General features: G+C 42.6%; 1 protein-coding gene across 1 annotated transcript in view; it reads left to right on the top strand.

Moving 5' to 3' along the window:
* The window catches only part of TRH (thyrotropin releasing hormone), a 67,930-nt gene that overhangs the window by 737 nt on the left and 47,963 nt on the right, over positions 1–19,230 (top strand). The window lies entirely within an intron of this gene.

The raw sequence follows: 19,230 nt of genomic DNA, 5'->3' as shown, positions 1-19,230 counted from the left end.
GAGTTAACAAGGTGCAGCAGCGGGGAGCTTGGCATGGGCAGAAGGGCGTGCTGAAAGAGCAGTGAATGTGGTGTTGAGTGTGGGAAAGGGTAGGCGATGACTGTAAGGATTTAAGACCATAATTGGAGAATCTGGGGAAGCCAGTGAGGATTTTTCATTATTTCTATGTTGAAACTATCATTTGGATAGCAAATGAAAAGCTATCTGGAGGGGGCTCAGAGTTGGGACAAGAGGGGCCAGTTAGGAGGCTGCTGTTATGGTCAAGGCAAACTGGTGGTGATAGAGAAGAGCACTTCTTAGGGACAGGACTTGATAGGTTGGAAGAAACGTTCAAAGCTAGGGAGGTGGCAAGGTTGACTTTTAGATTTGAAGTTGATGGGGGGGATGCATTTATAGATCTCAGGTTTACTGGAGGAGGCCCCTGTGCTATAAATTTGGGGGCACCTATGTGGCTCAGTCAGTTAAGCATCTGACTCCTGATCTCAGCTCAGATCTTGAGCTCAGTTCCAGCCCCGCATTGGGCTCCACACCTAGTGTGGAGCCTACTTAAATAAACAGTAAGTAAATTTCTAGAAAAAAATCTTCAGTGGGGCATCTGGGTGGCTCAGTCAGTTAAGCATCTGCCTTCAGCTCAGGTCATCATCCCTGTGTCCTGCGATGGAGCCCTGCATTAGGCTCCTTGCTGGGAGAGGGAAAGGCCTGCCACTCCCCCTGCTTGTACTGTCTCTCTGTCAAACAAAAAATCCTTAGTGATCTCGAGATAGTCAAAGATTTCTTAGGGCCAAAAAGAAATAGTTCATAAGTTGAACCTCATCAAAATTTAAAAACATTTATTCTTCGAAAGACACCATTAAGGCAAACCACGGTTGGAAGGGAGAATTTGCAATACAATACATCTGACAAAAGACTTGAGTCCAGAATATGTAAAGAACTCATAACTGAGAAATAAAGACAACAATCCAATAAAACAATGAGCATAGGTTTTAGGAAACACTTCACCAAAGAAGATAAAAATGCCCAATAAGCAACAAAAACATGCTCAACATCTTCAGTCATCCAGGGATTTGCTCATTAAAAAACCACCATGATCTACCACTAGACTCTCATTAAAATAGCTAGAATTAAAAAGCCTGATGACCCAAAAATCCTCCTCCTACACATCTCCTTAAATGTACTTAAGCTCCAAATAAAGACAATAATAGTCATACTTTCCCTTATGTGATACAACTAACCTGCTCGCAACTGTAAACAGAACTTCCCCCGAAAGAGGATACAAAGTCCTTAAGTGATGTTCCTAACTTTTGACATGCTGTAACTTAATACTGCAATATAAAGTTAACTATTATAAATACATCTCCATTGTGTAGTAGCAGTTAAATTTCTCCCTTGGTAATCCGGATCAGTAACCCCTGCCAATATAGGTACTCCTTTCTTACATTAGTTTCAGGTTTAAACCTAGTAATTCAGGATGCCTCGGTGCCTCAGTGGTTGAGGTTTGACTCGGGGCCTGATCCCAAGGTCTCGGATGGAGTTCCACATCAGGCTCCTGCAGAGAGCCTCTTTCTCCCTCTGCCTATGTCTCTACCTCTCTCTCTCTCTCTCTCTGTCTCTCGTGAACAAATAAATAAAATCTTTAAGATAAACAATCCTAGTGATTCAACAAGTCTATATACTATTTTAGGTCACCATACGACACTTTGAATTTCATTGACTATATTCCCTATACTGTACCTTTCCTCTCCGTAATTTATTCATTTCATAACTGGAAGCCTCTATCTCCCACTCCCCATCACTCATTTTGCCCATCCTCCCACCACCCTTCCCTCGGGCAACCCAACTTACAGGACTGTTCCTGCTTTTGTTTGTTCATTCGTTCATTTTTTTTTTTTTTTTAGATGCCACATGTGGTGAAGTCATGTATTTGTCTTTCCCTGTCTGACTTATTTCACTTAGCATAATAAGGAACTCCATCCTTTGCATGTTGATTCAGAGGCGTGAGATACTCAAAGTGATGAAATGAGTCTCAGCTTCCAATTCAAAAAATTCATTCTTAGGACTCTGTTCCTCTAGAAGCACCTCCAGTACCAAAATCTGTATCAGTCAGAGTTCAGAGAAGCAGAATGAATAGAAGATAAGAAATAAGAGATTTATTTGGAGAAATTGATTTATGCAATTAAAGGAGGGAAATCGGCCAGTTAAGCAAATTTGAAACTGATAGGGTAGGCCATCTGGAAGGGCAGACTGGAACTCTCAAGCAAGGGCTGAAACTGCCGAAGTGTTGTCCCCAGGCAGTATTTCTTCTTCAGGAGAAACTCAACTCTTTTTAAGGACTTTCCATAATTGATCAGGCCAAACCAGATTATCTAGGATAATCTCCCTTTATTTTTTTTTAAGGATTTTTTATTTATTTACTACAGAGAGAATAGGGGAAGGAGCAGAGGGAGAGGGAAAAGCAGACTCCCACTGAGCAGGAAGCCTGACCTGGGGCTCAATCCCAGAGCCCTGAAATCAGGACCTGAGCTGAAGACAGACACTTAACTGACTGAGCCACACAGGCACCCCAATAATCTCCCTTTCTTAAAGTCAACTGATTAAGGACTTTAATCATATCTACAAAAATGCGTTCATAGCAATATTTAGATTACTGTTGAATAGTGTAAAATAACTAGAGACTGTGGTACAGCCAAGTGGATGCCTCAAAAAAATATATTTACCCAATAGAAATGAAAACATGCATCCATACGAAGACTTGTATGAGAATATTTATATTACTGTTCACAGTAATCAAAACCCTGGAAACAACTCAAATACCCATCACCAGGTGAATGGATGGCCAAATTAAAGTAAATCTATGCTACTCAATCATCAAAAGGAATGAACTACCAGTACACTAACTATGTGGATGAATCTCAAAATCATTATACTGGGCAACGAAAGCTAAAAACAAAAGAATATATATTGTATAATTCCATATAAAATTCTAGAAGATGATAACTAATTTACAGTGATAGCATATCAGTAGTTGCCTGGGACAGATACACAGAGACATGAGAAGTAAAAGGGCACAAAGAAACTTTTGGATGTGATGAGAATGATCTGAATCTTGATTATGGCAGTGGTTTCATGGGTATATACATATGTCAAAGTTCGTTAAATTGTGCAGTTTAGGAGTGTCTGGGTGACTCAGTTAAGCATCTGCCTTCAACTCAGGTCATGATGCAAGGGTCCTGGAACTGACCCTCTCCCTGCTGAGCAGGGAGCCTGTTTCTCCCTCTCCCTCTGCGTACTCTCTCTCTGTCTCTCAAATAAATAAATAAGATCTTTTTTAAAAAGTTTACAAATAGATGGAGGTTATTTTATGTATAGTATCCTTAATTAGATTGTTATTAAAAAAGGATTCACGAGGTACCTCACTGGTACAGTCTGATAAAGCATCCGACTCTTGGGTTTTAGCTCAGGTCATGATCTCAAGATCCTGAGATCCAGCCCCACATCTGGCCCTGCACTCAGTGCAGAGTCTACTTAGAACTCTCCCCCTCTCCCTCTGCCTCTCTCTCTTTTCTCTCAGATAGTAAATAAATCTCTCTTTTTTTTTTAAGTTTTCTATTTATTTATCTGAGAGAGAGAGTGTGAGAGAGCATGAGCAGGGGGAAGGGCAGAAGAAGCAGCCTCCCCACTGAGCAGGGAGCCTGACATGAGGTTCAATCCCAGGACTCCAGGATCATGACCTGAGATGAAGGCAGAGGCCCAAATGACTGAGCCACCCAGGTGCCCCAATAAATAACTCTTTTAAAAATATTTTTAAAATATTTTAAATATTATTTTTATATTAAAATAATATTTTTAAAAATACTTTAAATATTTTTTTCTTCGAAGAAAAAATAAATTAGGATGCTTACAAAAAATAGATTACTGATTTTTAAAGTAAGTTACAGAGCCTCTTGACATTGGTTTCAAATTCCCCAACATAGAAAAAGGAGATTTCAGTTGTAAATCCCTCAAGCTGTCTATGATCCAAAACTAAATTTTAAATGTATTTTTTATCGTGCATTTAAAACTGCAGTGTCATTTTGAAAATGGGAATGTATGATATTGAATGAAAATAATACTTTTTCAGGCTTTAATCTAGGCCCTTACTATTCAAAGTGTGGTCCCTGTACCAGAAGCATCACCTGGGGAGCTTGTTAAAAATGCAGAACCTCAGGGGCACCTGGGTGGCTCAGTCAGTTAAGCGTCCGACTTGGTTTTGGCTCAGGTCATGATCTCAGGGTCGTGAGATAGAGCCCCGCATGGGACTCCACACTCAGTACAGAATCTACTTCAGATTCTTTCCCCTCCCTTTCCCTCCTCCTCTGTTCCTTCCCCTGCCTGCACTCTCTTTCTCTGTCAAATAAATTTTAAAAATCTTTTTTAAAAAATATGCAGAACCTTAGCCCTACTCCAGATCGGCTGAGTCAAAGTCTCTATTTTAACAGGACCCGCAGGCAATCTGTATGCATATTACAGTTTGGAAAGCACTGGTCTAAGTGATATACGTAATTTGAAGAATGGCAATGAACATGAACTACAACAACTATTAAACAATTCCAGTTTAAACTGACTAATGAATATCAGTGATAGTATTGATAGGAAATGAATGCAGAGGAACTGAAAAATCTCAAGTTGTTTGGTAAAATTTTGCATAACTTCTGTTGAAGTATTGCAATATCTTAGTAGCAATAACATCACATTTCCAAATATGTCTCTCAGGATGTGTGGGGTTTTTTTTCTTAAGATTTTATTTATTTATTCATTCACGAGAGACACACACACAGAGAGAGAGGCAGAGACACAGGCAGAGGGAGAAGCAGGCTCCATGCAGGGAGCCCCAGTTCCCCAGGATCATGCCCTGTGCCAAAGGCAGCACTAAACTGCTAAGCCACCCAGGCTACCCTCTCAGGATGTGCTTAACTGTGCTAATATGGGTTAAGAATATATCTTCACAAAATTAAAATTTAGTAGAAACCAGTTAAGGTGTAGAGTGGTTAAAAAAGACTATCACATCTAGTGGCCATGATATATCAGAGCAAGTAAGGATTGAAACTGTCGTAAGGAATTTTATTTCCACGAAAGCAAGCTAACTGTGATGCGACAAATTATCATATGCCAGTGACTCTGAATTTCCTTTTTTTTTAAATTTTATTTATTTATTTGAGAGAGAGAGAGAGAGTGAGAGTGCACAAGCAGGGGAGGCAGCAGAGGGAAAGGGTGAAGCAGGCTCCTCACTGAGCAGGGAGCCCCATGTGGTGCTCAATCTCAGGACCCTGGAACTATGACCTGTGCTGAAGACAGTTAACCAACTGAGCCACCCAGGCACTCCTGAACTTCTAATTCTTGTGCTAGTTTCTCTCTCTTGCCTCAGGAGGACCTTTGCTTGTACTGTTTCCTATAACTGGTACACCTTCTCTCAGACTCCGTTGACCTTTCAGGTCGCAGCTAAAATGTAATTTCCTTAGTGAGGACTTCCCTGACCCCACAGAAAAGGTCAGCTTCTCCCAACACCCACAGAAACATCCTGAATTTCCTCCTTTAGAGTTCAACATATGCATAATTTCTCCTAATCACCTGTTTTTCTCTCTGGACTGTAAGTTCTATGATGCAGGGACTTTGTCTCTATTGTTCTGAACCCACTGACCTTCCTTGTATATCTTTAGATGCTCAATAAATGTTTATTGGATTAATAAATGAGTGAATGGCAACCCTATTCATATTAAATGAAGCATGGCTCTGCCTTATATTTGTACAACCCCTTACTCTTTCTAGCTCATTTATTTCTGTTACCCTAACTTGAGCCTCCAAAGACCCAGATCTACTTAGTTAGCCTCTCAGCCCTAAAGATGTGTAGGAGACCTCCTACCTCTTAGATACGAGCTTGGACTGGAGATGGAGTACCTGCCTTTCTGTTGTAACTATGCCACATCAGATCTGTGTCTTGGGCAAGTTATCTCACTTCTCTGTGCCCCAGGACCCTTATCTATACTTAACCCAGAGGTATACTGTGAGTAGTAAATGAATATACACATGTAAAGTGCTTGAAACACTGCCTGGCACCTAACAAATGTCAGCTATTGTGTCAGGAGTACCTGAAGATCAAGAGTTGGGCCAATATTAAAGATTAAGCATCCTCAATATCATGTTGAGTGAAGAAGCAGCAAGACACAGCAAGTCCACATTCTGTGTGATTCTATTACATGAAGTTCAAAGACAGGCAAAACTACCTATGATGATAGAGATGGATTACAATAGAAGGTGGGTGTATTAACTAGGAAGGGGTACACAGCAGTCTTCTTGAATGCTAGTAATGTTCTGGATCTAGATCTGGGTGGTGGTTATACAAGTGTGTATGTATGTAGAAATGTATTCTTAAGATGTGCATACTTTACTATATGTAATTTCTACCTCATTTTAAAATTTAGAGAGAAGTAAGGAATTGTGGCCAATCTTTTTTATCTTGTCATAGAAGACTTCCCCTAGGGCAGCCCTGGTGGCTCAGCGGTTTAGCGCCGCCTTCGGCCCAGGGTGTAATCCTGGAGACCCGGGATCGAGTCCCACATCGGGTTCCCTGCATGGAGCCTGCTTCTCCCTCTGCCTGTGTCCCTGCCTCTCTCTCTCTCTCTCTCTCTCTCTGTCATGAATAAATAAAATCTTTAAAAAAAAAAAAAAAAAAAGACTTCCCCTAGCTCCTGCTCTACCTCCCACCAAAAACCTAAGATGGGAGCCTTGAGGAGTTTTAATCCCTTCCCCCCCCCCTTTTTTTTTTTTTTCTGTTGACACCCAACCATAGATTCCTTCCACCAACCTGGCTTTAAGTCTGAGAAGGGTAGGACAATGCCACGTTCTAGGAACCCAGAAGGTAGTGTAGGGATAAGTACAAATGGCCCTATCGATAGTGTAAAAACCCTAAGTACAAATGGCCCTCCCTGGGAATCAGACAGATCCAGTGGGACAAGGCCTTGGTGCCAACTCCCTTGGTCCTTACTCCATCCAAGCAGAACCAATAATACATTCAGCTCTAGGGGAATGGAACTCTGACAGCTTCCCTGCTGGGGTCTTATGATTAGAATTGCTAATAGTTGGGAGCTCAGGCATACTAGTATATTTTGGTTTCAAGTGGTAGAAACCCAAAGCAAACAGGATTCCACAAAATCACAGCAACTTATTGGAAAGATGCTGGTGTATTTTTAGAATATAACCATGGAAAGGGCAGGGCCTCAGAGACACATGGACCCTAGTAACCTAGGGTATTTTCTCTCCTCTGCTTTTCTTAGCTTTCTTCTATCAGACCAGCTTTTTCCTCAAGATGGAAAAAGTGGCTACCATAAGTTTCTTACCCCTATACATGATAGTCTCACACTAGAAAGCCTACATCCTGCTTTTTTTTTTTTTAAAGATTTTATTCATTTATTCATGAGAGACACAGAGAGAGGGGCAGAAACATAGGCAGAGGGAGAAGCAGGCTCCATGCTGGAATCCCAATGTGGGACTCAATCCCAAGACTCTGGGATCATGCCCTGAACCAAAGGCAGACGGTCAACTGCTGAGCCACCCAGGCATCCCCAATCTGCTTTTCTTAAATCTAGTCCATAAAAATCTCAGGGAAAGGCTATGATTGGCCCATTTTGAGTCCAGTGCCCACCACTAGACCGATCACATTGTGGCCATGAGGGTGGTTTGTTGTGACTGGCAACACCCAGCAGAACCACATAATGATTAGAAAGTAGAAAGGAACACGTCTTCCAAAGAAGGTATTGTTCCCAGAGAATAAGGGGTGCTGAGGAGGGCAGACAATACAGTAGGTGTCATAATGGTGAAACAGAGAGGAGCATGACTAAATCCATGAGGCCTGGTCTGGTTACTTCCCCAATTAAGCAAAACCTTCCCAGTCTCCATTGTGCAGAGATCCAGTAATGAGGCCAGCAGGGCATTCAACTGGTTCAGCAAGTAATCAGAAGAAGCACCAGAGAAACATCGGTCCTCTCAAGGCCGGACACTCAGCTCTTTACTTCTCTGTGGGCCTCAGTGTCTTCTGTAAAATGGGAGTGACTGAGTTTACAGATCAGAGAGACAGCAGAGTCCCTGAATGCCAAACAGTCTAAATTTAAATCTCAGTTCAACCCTTAGCAGCTAGGTGCTCTTAGAGATTTTTTTTTTTTTACTTTTATTTTGAAAATTACCTCAAAATTACAAAACATGTGCAAGAGTAGTCAAAGAACCACATATCCTTGGGATGCCTGGGTAGCTGAGTGGTTGAGGGTCTGCCTTTGGCTCAGGGCATGATCCCCGGCTTGCAGGATTGAGTCCCACATCGGGCTCCATGCATGGAGCCTGCTTCTTCCTCTGCCTCTCTGTCTCTCATGAATAAATAAATAAAATCTTAAAAAAAAAGAAAAAAAGAACCGTATATCCTTAACCCAGATCTTTCTTTCTGAACCATGTAAAAATACTTTGCACACATCATGCCCATTTACTCCTTATGGTTCACTGTTTCCTACGAACAGGGATTTTTCTCTTACATAACCATGATACAGTTAGCAAATTCAGTAAATTTAACATTGATAGACTACTTCCCAAAGTCCATAATCCAATGTTGCCCTACAGCTTCTTTTCCACCCTTCAAATACAGAGTCCAACCTGGCATCAGGAATTGCATTCAATGATGATATCTCTTCAGTCTCCTTTAGTCTGAAGTGGTCTTTCCTTATCTTTCATGACATTGTCATTATGGGAGAATACAGGCCAATTGTATAGACAGTCTCTCAATGTGGGTTTTTTTCTGATGTCTTCTTAAGGTCAGGTAATGCATCTGAGACCATGATAATCTATCAGTGCAATTGTATCCTTTTAAGGGGCACCACATCTGGAAGCATGACTAACCAAGTCTTACTGGTGATGTTTGTATTGATCACCCAATCAATATCGAGTCTGCTTTCTCCATTGATTAGTTTCTGTTTTTCCCTTTGCATTAGGCAAGTTGTGGGAGACACTTTAAAAACTTGTAGATGTCCTGTTCCTCCCAAATTTTCTTCCCTTGATGCAACATCAATTGAGGATATTTGCCCAGTCCTCCTTCATTATGATTGCTCTAAAATAGTCATTTTCCGATTCTACCTCTTTCTCCACATTTATCAGTTCACATTTTTTAAAAGATTTTATTTTTGTGCACCTGGGTGGCTCAGTGGTTGAGCATCTGCCTTTGGCTCAGGTCGTGATCCCAGGGTCCTGGGATTGAGTCCTGCATCAGGCTTCCTGCAAGGAGCCTGCTTCTCCTTCTGCCTGTGTCTCTGCCTCTCTCTCTATGACTCTCATGAAAAAATAAATAAAATATTTTTTAAAAATAAAAATAAATAAAATATTCTATTTTTAAATAACTTCCACACCCAATGTGGACTTGAACTCACAAACCCGAGATCAAGAGACATACTTCACCAACTGAGCCATCCAGGTGCTCCTATCACTTGACATTCTAATGTATTCCCTTCTCTTTACTTCTTTTTCATTTATTGTCAGTATGGACTCTGATTCTGATTTCATTCAGTGGGTTATAATCTATTACTGTCTATGTTTTTACTTGTGGTAAAATACACACAACATAAAATTTACCATCTCAATCTTTTAAAGATTTTGTTGGGGCTCCTGGGTGGCTCAGTGGTTGAGCATCTGCCTCTGGCTCAATCCCAGGGTCCTGGGATCAAGTCCTGCATCAGGTTCCCCACAGGGAGCCTCGTTCTCACTCTGCCTATGTCTTTGCCTCTTTTTTCTGTGTCTCTTATTTTAAATAAACAAACAAATAAATAAATAAATATCTTTATTTATTTATTTGAGAGAGAGAGAGAGAAGGAGAACAGGGAGTGGGAGAGGGAGAAGCAGACTCTCCACTGAGCAGGGAGATGAATGTGGGGCTCGATCCCAGGACCTGAGGATCATGACCTGAGCCAAAGGCAGATGCTTAATAGAATGAGCCACCAAGGTGCCCCAATTTTTTTTAAGTAGGCTCCACACTCAGTTTGGACCCAATGTGGGGCTTGAACTCATGACCCTGAGATCAAGACCTGAGCTGAAGAGTCAGATGCTTCTAATCGACTGAACCACCCAGACACCCCCCACTCCAATCTCAATCATTTTTAAGTGTACATTTCAATTCCATTAAGTACATTCATACTGTTGTGGAACCATCCCCACCATGCAATCTCCAGAACTTTCTCATCTTCCCAAATTGCACCTCCATGTCCATTAAACAACTCCCCATTTCCACACCCCTTCAGCCCTTGGCATCTACCACTCTATTTTGTCTGTATGATTTTTTTTAAGATTTTATTTTTATGTAATCTCTATGTTCAAAATGGGGCTCAAACTCACAAGCCCAAGATTAAGAATCACATGCTCTTAACTAAGCCAGCCAGGTGCCCCAACTAACTCTATGATTTTGACTAGTTTAGGTATTTCATATAAGTGGAATCATATGGTACTTATCTTTTTGTGAGTGGCTTACTTAGCATAATATCATCAAGGTTCATCCATGTTGCAGCGTACATCAGAGTTGCCTTCCTTTTCAAAGCTGATTAACATTCCATTGTATGTATAGACTGCACTTTGTTTATCCATTTATCTGTCTATGGACGCTTAGATTGCTTCCATATTTTAGCTATGGTGAATAATGCTGCTCTGAATGTAGGTGCACAAATGTCTTTTTGAGATCCTGCTTTCAATTCTTCGGGGGTATATACCCAGAAGTAGTGTTGCTGGATATGTGGTAATTCTGTGTTTAATTTTAGAGGAACTGCCATACTGTTTTCCACAACAGCTGCACCATTTGACATTCTCACCAGCAATGAAACAAGGGTTTCAATTTCTCCACATCCTCAGCAACACTTGTTATTTTCTTTTTTTTTTTCTTATACTAGCTCTTCTAATGGATATGAAATTACATTTTTCTAGTGACTAATAATGTTAAGCATCTTTTCATGTGTTTGTTGATCACCTCTGTATCTTCTTCAGACAAATGTCTATTCAAGTCCTTTGCCCATTTTTTTTTAAACTGGGTTGTTTTGTTGCTGTTGAGTTGTGACGGTTCTTTCTATATTCTGGATGTTAATCCCCTGTCAGATATATGACTTGCAAATATTTTCTCGCATTCTATGGGTTACCTTTTCACTTTTTGATAGTATCTTTTGATGTGTAAAAGCTTTATTTTGATGAAGTCCAATTCACCTGTTTTTTTTGTTTGGCTGTCTGTGCTTTTGGTGTCATATCTGAGACACCACCACCAAACCCAATCCTATATCCTGTTGACAAATCTCTATCATTTTTCAGTTCTTTTTTTTAAGTTAGTAAGACAACAAAATGAGTACCAGGTTTGTCTTGTATCTACCCTGATCCAACCCTGGAATCAGCCATTCTGCAAAGAGCCCAGTTTTTGTTTAATGGGCAATAAAATACAGAAACCACGATCTAGCTGTTAGGCGTGTCCATTGCTGCAAAAATGTTGCTTTTAGGCTCTTTTAACAGATAAAGCTAGGATATAGATAGATATAGAGTTAGAGATATGTGCATATGTACATGAATAATGGGTGTGTAAATACATATACAATACAATCCCACAGGGTCCTTCCTTGACTTTACTCTTGGGGAATATCTGAACTTTAATTTCCTCAATTTTCTTGAAAAATGGTGATAATAATAGTATCTATCCTAAAGAGTCATTGTAGGGATCCCTGGGTGGCGCAGCGGTTTGGCGCCTGCCTTTGGCCCAGGGCGCGATCCTGGAGACCCGGGATCGAATCCCACGTCGGGCTCCCGGTGCATGGAGCCTGTTTCTCCCTCTGCCTGTATCTCTGCCTCTCTCTCTATCTCTCTGTGACTATCATAAATAAATAAAAATTAAAAAAAAAAAAAAGAAAGAGTCATTGTAAAATTTAAGCTTAGAAAGATAAGCCAGGGGATCCCTGGGTGGCGCAGCGGTTTGGCGCCTGCCTTTTTTTTTTTTTTTTTTTTTTTTATGTATTATAGTCACAGAGAGAGAGAGAGGCAGAGACACAGGCAGAGGGAGAAACAGGCTCCATGCACCGGGAGCCTGATGTGGGATTCGATCCAGGGTCTCCAGGATCGCACCCTGGGCCAGAGGCAGGCGCTAAACCACTGCACCACCCAGGGATCCCTGGCGCCTGCCTTTGACCCAGGGCGCGATCCTGGAGACCCGGGATCGAATCCCACGTCGGGCTCCCGGTGCATGGAGCCTGTTTCTCCCTCTGCCTGTGTCTCTGCCTCTCTCTCTCTCTGTGACTATCATAAATAAAAATTAAAAGAAAAAAAAGAAAGAAAGATAAGCCATTTCAAAAAAAAAAAAAAAGAAAGATAAGCCATTTCAAAAATATATTAACCCAACTTAATCTATAGATTCAATGTAATCCTGATCAAAGTCCCAGAATACTATTTTGTGAATATTAGCAAATTAATTCTGGTGTTTATATGGAGAGACAAAAGATCCAGAATAGCCCACACAATACTTGAGGAGAAGAATAAAGTTACTTCCTAACTTCAAGACTCACTATAAAGCTGCAATAAGCAAGACAATATGGTATTGGCAAAATAATGGACAAATAGATCAATGGGACAGAATAGAAATCCCAGAAATAGACCCATGAAATATAAACTTATCTTTGACAAAAGAGTAAAGGTAATGTAATGGAGAATGATAGTCTTTTTAACAAATGGTGCTTGGACAACTGAACATCCACATGCAAAAGAAGAAGGAGGAAGAGGAAGAGGAGGGAAAGGAGAAGGAGAAGAAAGAAAAAAAAGAAAAAGAATCTAGATACAGATTTCACATCCTTCATAGAAATTAACTCAAAATGGATCATAGGCTTAAGTCTAAAACAGAAAACTATAAAATTCTTAAAATATAATACAGGAGAGGGGCACCTTGCTGGCTCAGTCAGTCAAGCATGTGACTCTTGATCTCAGGGTCATGAGTTTAAGCCCCATGCTGGGCAGAGAGATTACTCACAAATAAAATACTTTTTAAAAGAAAGAGATAACACAGGAGAAAATCTAGACAACCTTGGGTATGGTGATGACTTTTGAGATACAACGCCAAAAGCATGACCCACATATCTTAGTCCATTTGGTCTACTATAGCAAAATACCACAGACCAAGTAGCTTATGTACAACAGACATTTATTTCTCATTTCTGGAAACTGAACTCCAAGATCATGGTGTCAGCATGGAAGGGCCAGAACCCTCTTCCAGGTTCAGACTTTCTTACCCTCACATGGCAGAAGGGGCTAGGGAGTCTCTCTGGAGCCTCTCTTCTAAGACACGAATTCTATTCATGAGGACTCTAACCTCATGACTTAAGCATCTCCCAAATGTCTTACCTCCTAATACTATTGTCCTTGGGGGTTAGGATCTCAACATTTGAATTTGAGGGGTAGGGATGAGCATGTAAACACTTAAGCCACAGCACCATGAAAGAAATAACTGATAAGCTGGACTTAATTAAAATTAAGAACTTCTGGGGCACCTGTGTGGCTCAGTGGTTGAGCACCTGCCTTTGGCTTGGGTCATGGTCCTGGGTCCAGGGATCAAGTCCTGCATCAGGCTCCCTTGAGGGAGCCTGCTTCTCCCCCTGCCTCTCTCTGTGTGTCTCTCATGAGTAAATAAATAAAACCTTTAGAAAAAAAAATGTTTATTTAAATTAAAAACTTCTGATCTGTGAAAGACTCTGTCAAGAGAATGAGAAAACAAGTTACAGACTAGGAGAAAATATTTCCAAAACACATATCCAAAATATACAAAGAACCCTTAAAACTCAACAGTAAGAAAACTAACAACCTGATTTAAAAATGAGCAAAAGATCTGGACACCTCACCAAAGATACAGTTGACAAACAGGCATATGGAAAAATATTCCACAACATGTCATTAGTGAAGTACAAATTAAAGCAATAAGTGACCAGTACACACCTACTAGAACTATGGAAACAGTAAAAGGATTAGTGCTTGTTGAGGGTTAGGGGTGGAGAGGGAGAGGCAGAGCACAAAGAAGTTTTTGGGCAGTGAAAATGCTTTATATGATAATATAATGGTGGATATATATCATTATACATTTATCAAAACTCAGAAAATGTACAACACTAAGAGTGAACCCTAATGTAAACTGTGGACTTTGGGGACGCCTGGGTGGCTCAGCGGTTTAGTGCTGCCTTCGGCCTAGGGTGTGATCCTGGAGACCAGGGATGGAGTCCCACATCGGCTCCCTGCATGGAGCCTGCTTCTCCCTCTTCCTGTGTCTCTGCCTCTCTCTGTGTGTCTCTCATGAATGAATAAATAACATCTTTAAAAAAAACACACACAACTGCGGACTTTGGGTGACAATACTTTGTCAGCACAGGTTTTTTCAGTTCTAACAAACCTAGTACTCTGGTAGGGGATGTTGATTGTTGGGGAGGCTGTGCATAGGTGGGGAACAGGCAAAATATGGGAACTAACTTCTACTCAATTTTGCTGTAAACTGAAACTACTTTAAAAAATAAAATCAAGGGTACCTGGGTTCCTCAGATGGTTAAGTGTTTACCTTCGGCTGAGGTCCTCATCCTGAGATGGAGCCCCATGTCTGGCTCCCTGCTCAGCCGGGAGTCTGCTTCTCCCTTTCCCTTTGCTCCTCCCCACCCATGCACTCACAAGCACACGCTCACTTTTGCTCTGTTTTCTCTCAAAAGAAATAAATAAAATCTCAATAAAAAAATAAAATCAATTTTTATTATTTTTAAATATTTTATTTATTTATTCATGAAAGACACACACAGAGAGAGAGAGAGAGAGGCAGAGACACAGGCAGAGGGAGAAGCAGGCTCCACGCAGGGAGCCTGATGCGGGACTCGATCTCAGTACTCCAGGATCATGCCCTGGGCTGAAGGCAGACGCTCAACCGTGAGCCACCCAGGTGTCCCTAAAATCAATTTTTAAAAATAGATTAGCATAGTGACATGTAATAAGCATTCAATAAATTACTCTAATTATTTAACATGTCCTACCCAGCTCTGGCATGTAATGATCCTATGATACTAAATGGGAGAGCATGGTAAGAAAAAAAACTGTAAAAAATGCCCCATTCCAATTCCAAATCACCTGCTTTAAATCCCCAAGCATCGGGCAGCCTGGGTGGCTCAGAGGTTTAGCACTGCCTTCAGCTCAGGGCCTGATCCTGGAGACCCGGGATTGAGTTCCGCCTTGGGATCCCTACATGGAGCCTGCTTCTCCCTCTGCCTGTGTCTCTGCCTTTCTCTCTCTGTGTCTCTCATAAATAAATAAAATCTTTTTAAAAAATAAATAAATCCCCAAGCACAGACTGACAGCGAAGGAGACACTAGGAAACAGATAGTATTTGTTCAGTACTTACTATGTGCCAAGCAACTTTCCATGTATTTACTCTGAGAGAGCATCTGAGGGGCAGTTCAACCTCTCTACAGTCAGACTTCATTGTTCCAATACTGGCCTCGCCACTTATAAGTTGTGTGTCCTTGGGCAGGTTATTTAACCTCTCTGTGCCTGTTTCCTCATTTGTAAAATAAAATAATAAATGTTTTTTTGTATAATCTCATAGCGATGTTATGTGGGTTAGATGAGTGAAGTATATAAGACAATGACTGGCACATAGCAAGTACTTTGCGTTTTCTGATAGCATCTTAGAGATGTGGAAATGGAAGCACAGAGAGGTTAGGTCCCTTGCCCAGGGTCACACAGAACTGGGATCTAAATTCAGGTCTTCTTGGATGATAGACAGGTGAGTGTACAGGCAATTACAAAGGTATTAAACGCTGTGATAATAGATAGCTTGGAGACTATGGCTACCCCAAGGAGGTCATTAGGCAGGTCGGGGGTGGATCTGGAAGATTTGCAGGGGATGGTACTTGAGTTGTGGCTTAAAGTTTCCAGATGGGCAGGCTGACGTGAGAGGGCAGGGATCACATACAGGAGCCCAGATGAGATAGGCTGGTCAAGTGCAAACAGTTTAGGATAGATGGGTCACAGAGCCTTAGGTGGCCTGTGACAGCAGCTGACGCTTATCACAGACCCTGGGGGCCAGAGGGAAGTTTCGTACCCTCAGGATCTATCTATTTCGGGGATCCCTGGGTGGCTCAGTGGATTAGCGCCTGCCTTTGGCCCAGGGCGCGATCCTGGAGTCCCGGGATCAAGTCCTGCGTCAGGCTCCCGGCATGGAGCCTTCTTCTCCCTCTGCCTGTGTCTCTGCCTCTCTCTCTCTCTCTCTCTCTCTCTCTCTGTGTGTCTATCATGAATAAATAAATAAAATCTTAAAAAAAAAAAAAAAAAAGATCGGGATCCCTGGGTGGCGCAGCGGTTTGGCGCCTGCCTTTGGCCCAGGGCACGATCCTGGAGACCCGGGATCGAATCCCACGTCGGGCTCCCAGTGCATGGAGCCTGCTTCTCCCTCTGCCTGTGTCTCTGCCTCTCTCTCTCTCTCTCTCTGTGTGACTATCATAAATAAATAAAAATTTATAAAAAAGATCTATTTCAGTAGAACTTGTTTTCAGACAAGACCCTTAGAACAGAAAACAGATGAAAGTAGAGGAGTGGGGTGACATGGGGGTGGTTCCCCAGAGACTCCCTCTACCCCCTCCAGCTTTCCTGCCACCCTCCCTCAACATCTTTGCAGACCCCCACAGGGCCACATCCCCCCATTTTACAGATGAAGGAACTGAGGCTGAAAGGCAAGTGACTGGCTCACCAGTCCTGGGAGACGAGAGCCAGAACAATGAACTCCCAGCCCAGGGCTTTTCTCCTTAGGATCATTTGAAGCTTCTCTGCCCTATAAGAACTTTGAAGGTAGTTGGGAAGAAGGGGGTTAGGGTGGCAGTGGAGCTCAGAAAACCATGGCTTCCCCATGACATGGGACTCAGTGTTCTCTTCTGTACAAAGGGGAGAGCTGGAAGGGCTAGACCAGCCCTGGATCCTGATCCCTCTTAGGGACCCCTGAGCTCCAGATCTTAGGTTTTGTCCTTCTAGATTCCACTCCCAATCTTGGGGGAGGGGGGCAATGGGGGTGCCCAAGAACTGCCAATGAGTGAAGTGCAAGGGCAGAGTGCTGAGCAGAGGGACGGGCAGCCCGGCTGGCAGAGGCTGAAGTGATCTGACCTGGCAGCTCACAGTATTTTTAGGCCCCTGCTCTCCTGCCTCTGGGCTGGAAGCAGATTAGAGGAAAACAAAATGAAATGACCTCTGCTTGGCCTGACAACTCTATCAAAGGGAAGGAAAGATTTTGAAAAAAATAAATAAATAGCCTTTGATTTATATTCGTCTTCTCTTCTCTCAGCAGGTGGGAGCAAGGCCAGGGCTTGAGGGGGTTTGAAGGGCATTGGGAGGACCCCTCACTCCTGCAAATATTTCATCTGAGATCAGGCATTTCTTCCCATCTGCCCTCACAGACTCATGCACCTGCTTATGTCAGTGCCCCTTTGCTCAGGCTGGCTCCCCAGTCCAATTTACCAAGGCCTCTGTGACCTGGCCACATGGCCCAAACTTACCCTAACTCAGGGCCATGAACCCACTCAACAAACATTTACATTCCAGTTGTGCTCTCAGCATTTTCTGATACCAACTTGTTTGGTCCTCAAACAGCCTCCCTTGTACAGAAGAGCAGAATGAGGTCACAGAGAGATGGACTGACCTGCCTGTGGGCATAAGAAGCAGAATTGGGACTCAAACCCAGGCAGCCTGGCCCCAGAGAACAAACTCCCCATGCTATACCACTTCTCCAAAGTCTGGAGAACCCTTCAGGGTATAGGGACACCCGGCACCTGCCCTCTCAAGTATCCCTGAAAGCCCCGCCCCCCCCAGGACCACTAAGGTCACCCACATACAGCGGAATTCTGTTGACCCCCCAGTAATTCTTTTTCCCCCAGTAATTATTAATAGAAGAGTCGCTTGACTACCGCACTCCTCAGCTGCCTCTGACCTGCTGCTCCCAGCTGCTCTGCCAGGGGCTCCCAGACCTTCTTGCAGTGCTCCTCCCAAATTCCTCTGAGAAACCTGAGTCCAGGCTGAAATTCTTACACAATTTTGCCACAAGCCTGAAGGACTGGAAGGAAAACTGAAACCCAGTCAGCAGATATCTTTGCACTGGCCATGCCCTTGCCCTGGAGAACCCTGCCCTGGGGAGAGGGGGGCCTTCTGGCTGCTTCCCTCTTTAGGGCTTGTGCTTCAGGAGGAGGCTGTGCTGTCAGAACCCCTTATTGTCTTCCCAGAGTCTAGGAATCTTTACTTCCCGAGGCCATGCCCCTGGCTTGAGCAAAGAACAGCCCCATAATCTCTTCAAAATGCCTCCTCCCTGCACCCCCAGAACATGTGGTGCAATTAACACGTGGTTCCTCTGAGGCCAAGGTTTCTTCCTTCCAGAAGATGGCTTTCACTTTATCTTAGATAAGTGCTTTCCCAAATAGAAGAGCAATCTTTGCCCAAAGGATAACTCTAATTATGGGCTGCTATTGTCAACAGCTTTTAAATTGGCATTCCCTGCAATCCCTGGTGAAAACATAGGTGACAGCTGTAATGACTGAGCAGTATACTCATGGGGCATAATCACAAAAGTTTGTTTTGTCTCCCATTACCTCTTTAACATGGATTTTGTGAAGGAAACTACCCCATCCCTGGGTAGAGACTGGGCCACTCCCATGGCTTTTCTGACCATTCCTCTGTGTGATAGCTCACTGCCTAGACATTTGCTCAAACACTACTCTGGGTTTGGGATGTTTTGTGTGTGTTTTGGTGTTTGAGTGTATTGGAATAAGATTAACATTTAAATCTGTGACTTTAAGTAAAGCGGATTGCCTTCCATAATGTGGTAAGCCTCACTCAATCAGCTGAAGTCTTGAATAGGACTAAAACCCAACCATCCCCCAGCGAGAGAAAATTCTCCAGCAGACAGCTTTTGCCTTTGGACTTCATCTGCAACATCAGCTCTTTCTGGTTTTACAGTAGATGGCCTTTGGACTAGACCTGGAACACCGGCTCTCCTGGGCCTTCTGCCCACCAACCCAGCTTGCAGATGTACATACGGATCTCCTGTTGCTTCTGTTCCTCTGAAAAACCCTGACGAATACACCAAGTTCAAACAAACTAACAAGCACTCCATATTCATTGTAGGATCACGCCCTGGGTCGAAGGTGGCACTAAACT

The sequence above is a fragment of the Vulpes vulpes genome, chromosome 9, assembly GCF_048418805.1.
Source record: "Vulpes vulpes isolate BD-2025 chromosome 9, VulVul3, whole genome shotgun sequence".
Lineage (NCBI taxonomy): Eukaryota > Metazoa > Chordata > Mammalia > Carnivora > Canidae > Vulpes > Vulpes vulpes.
Note: the sequence above shows the minus strand (reverse complement) of the source record. Positions and strands in the feature narration are given on the sequence as shown.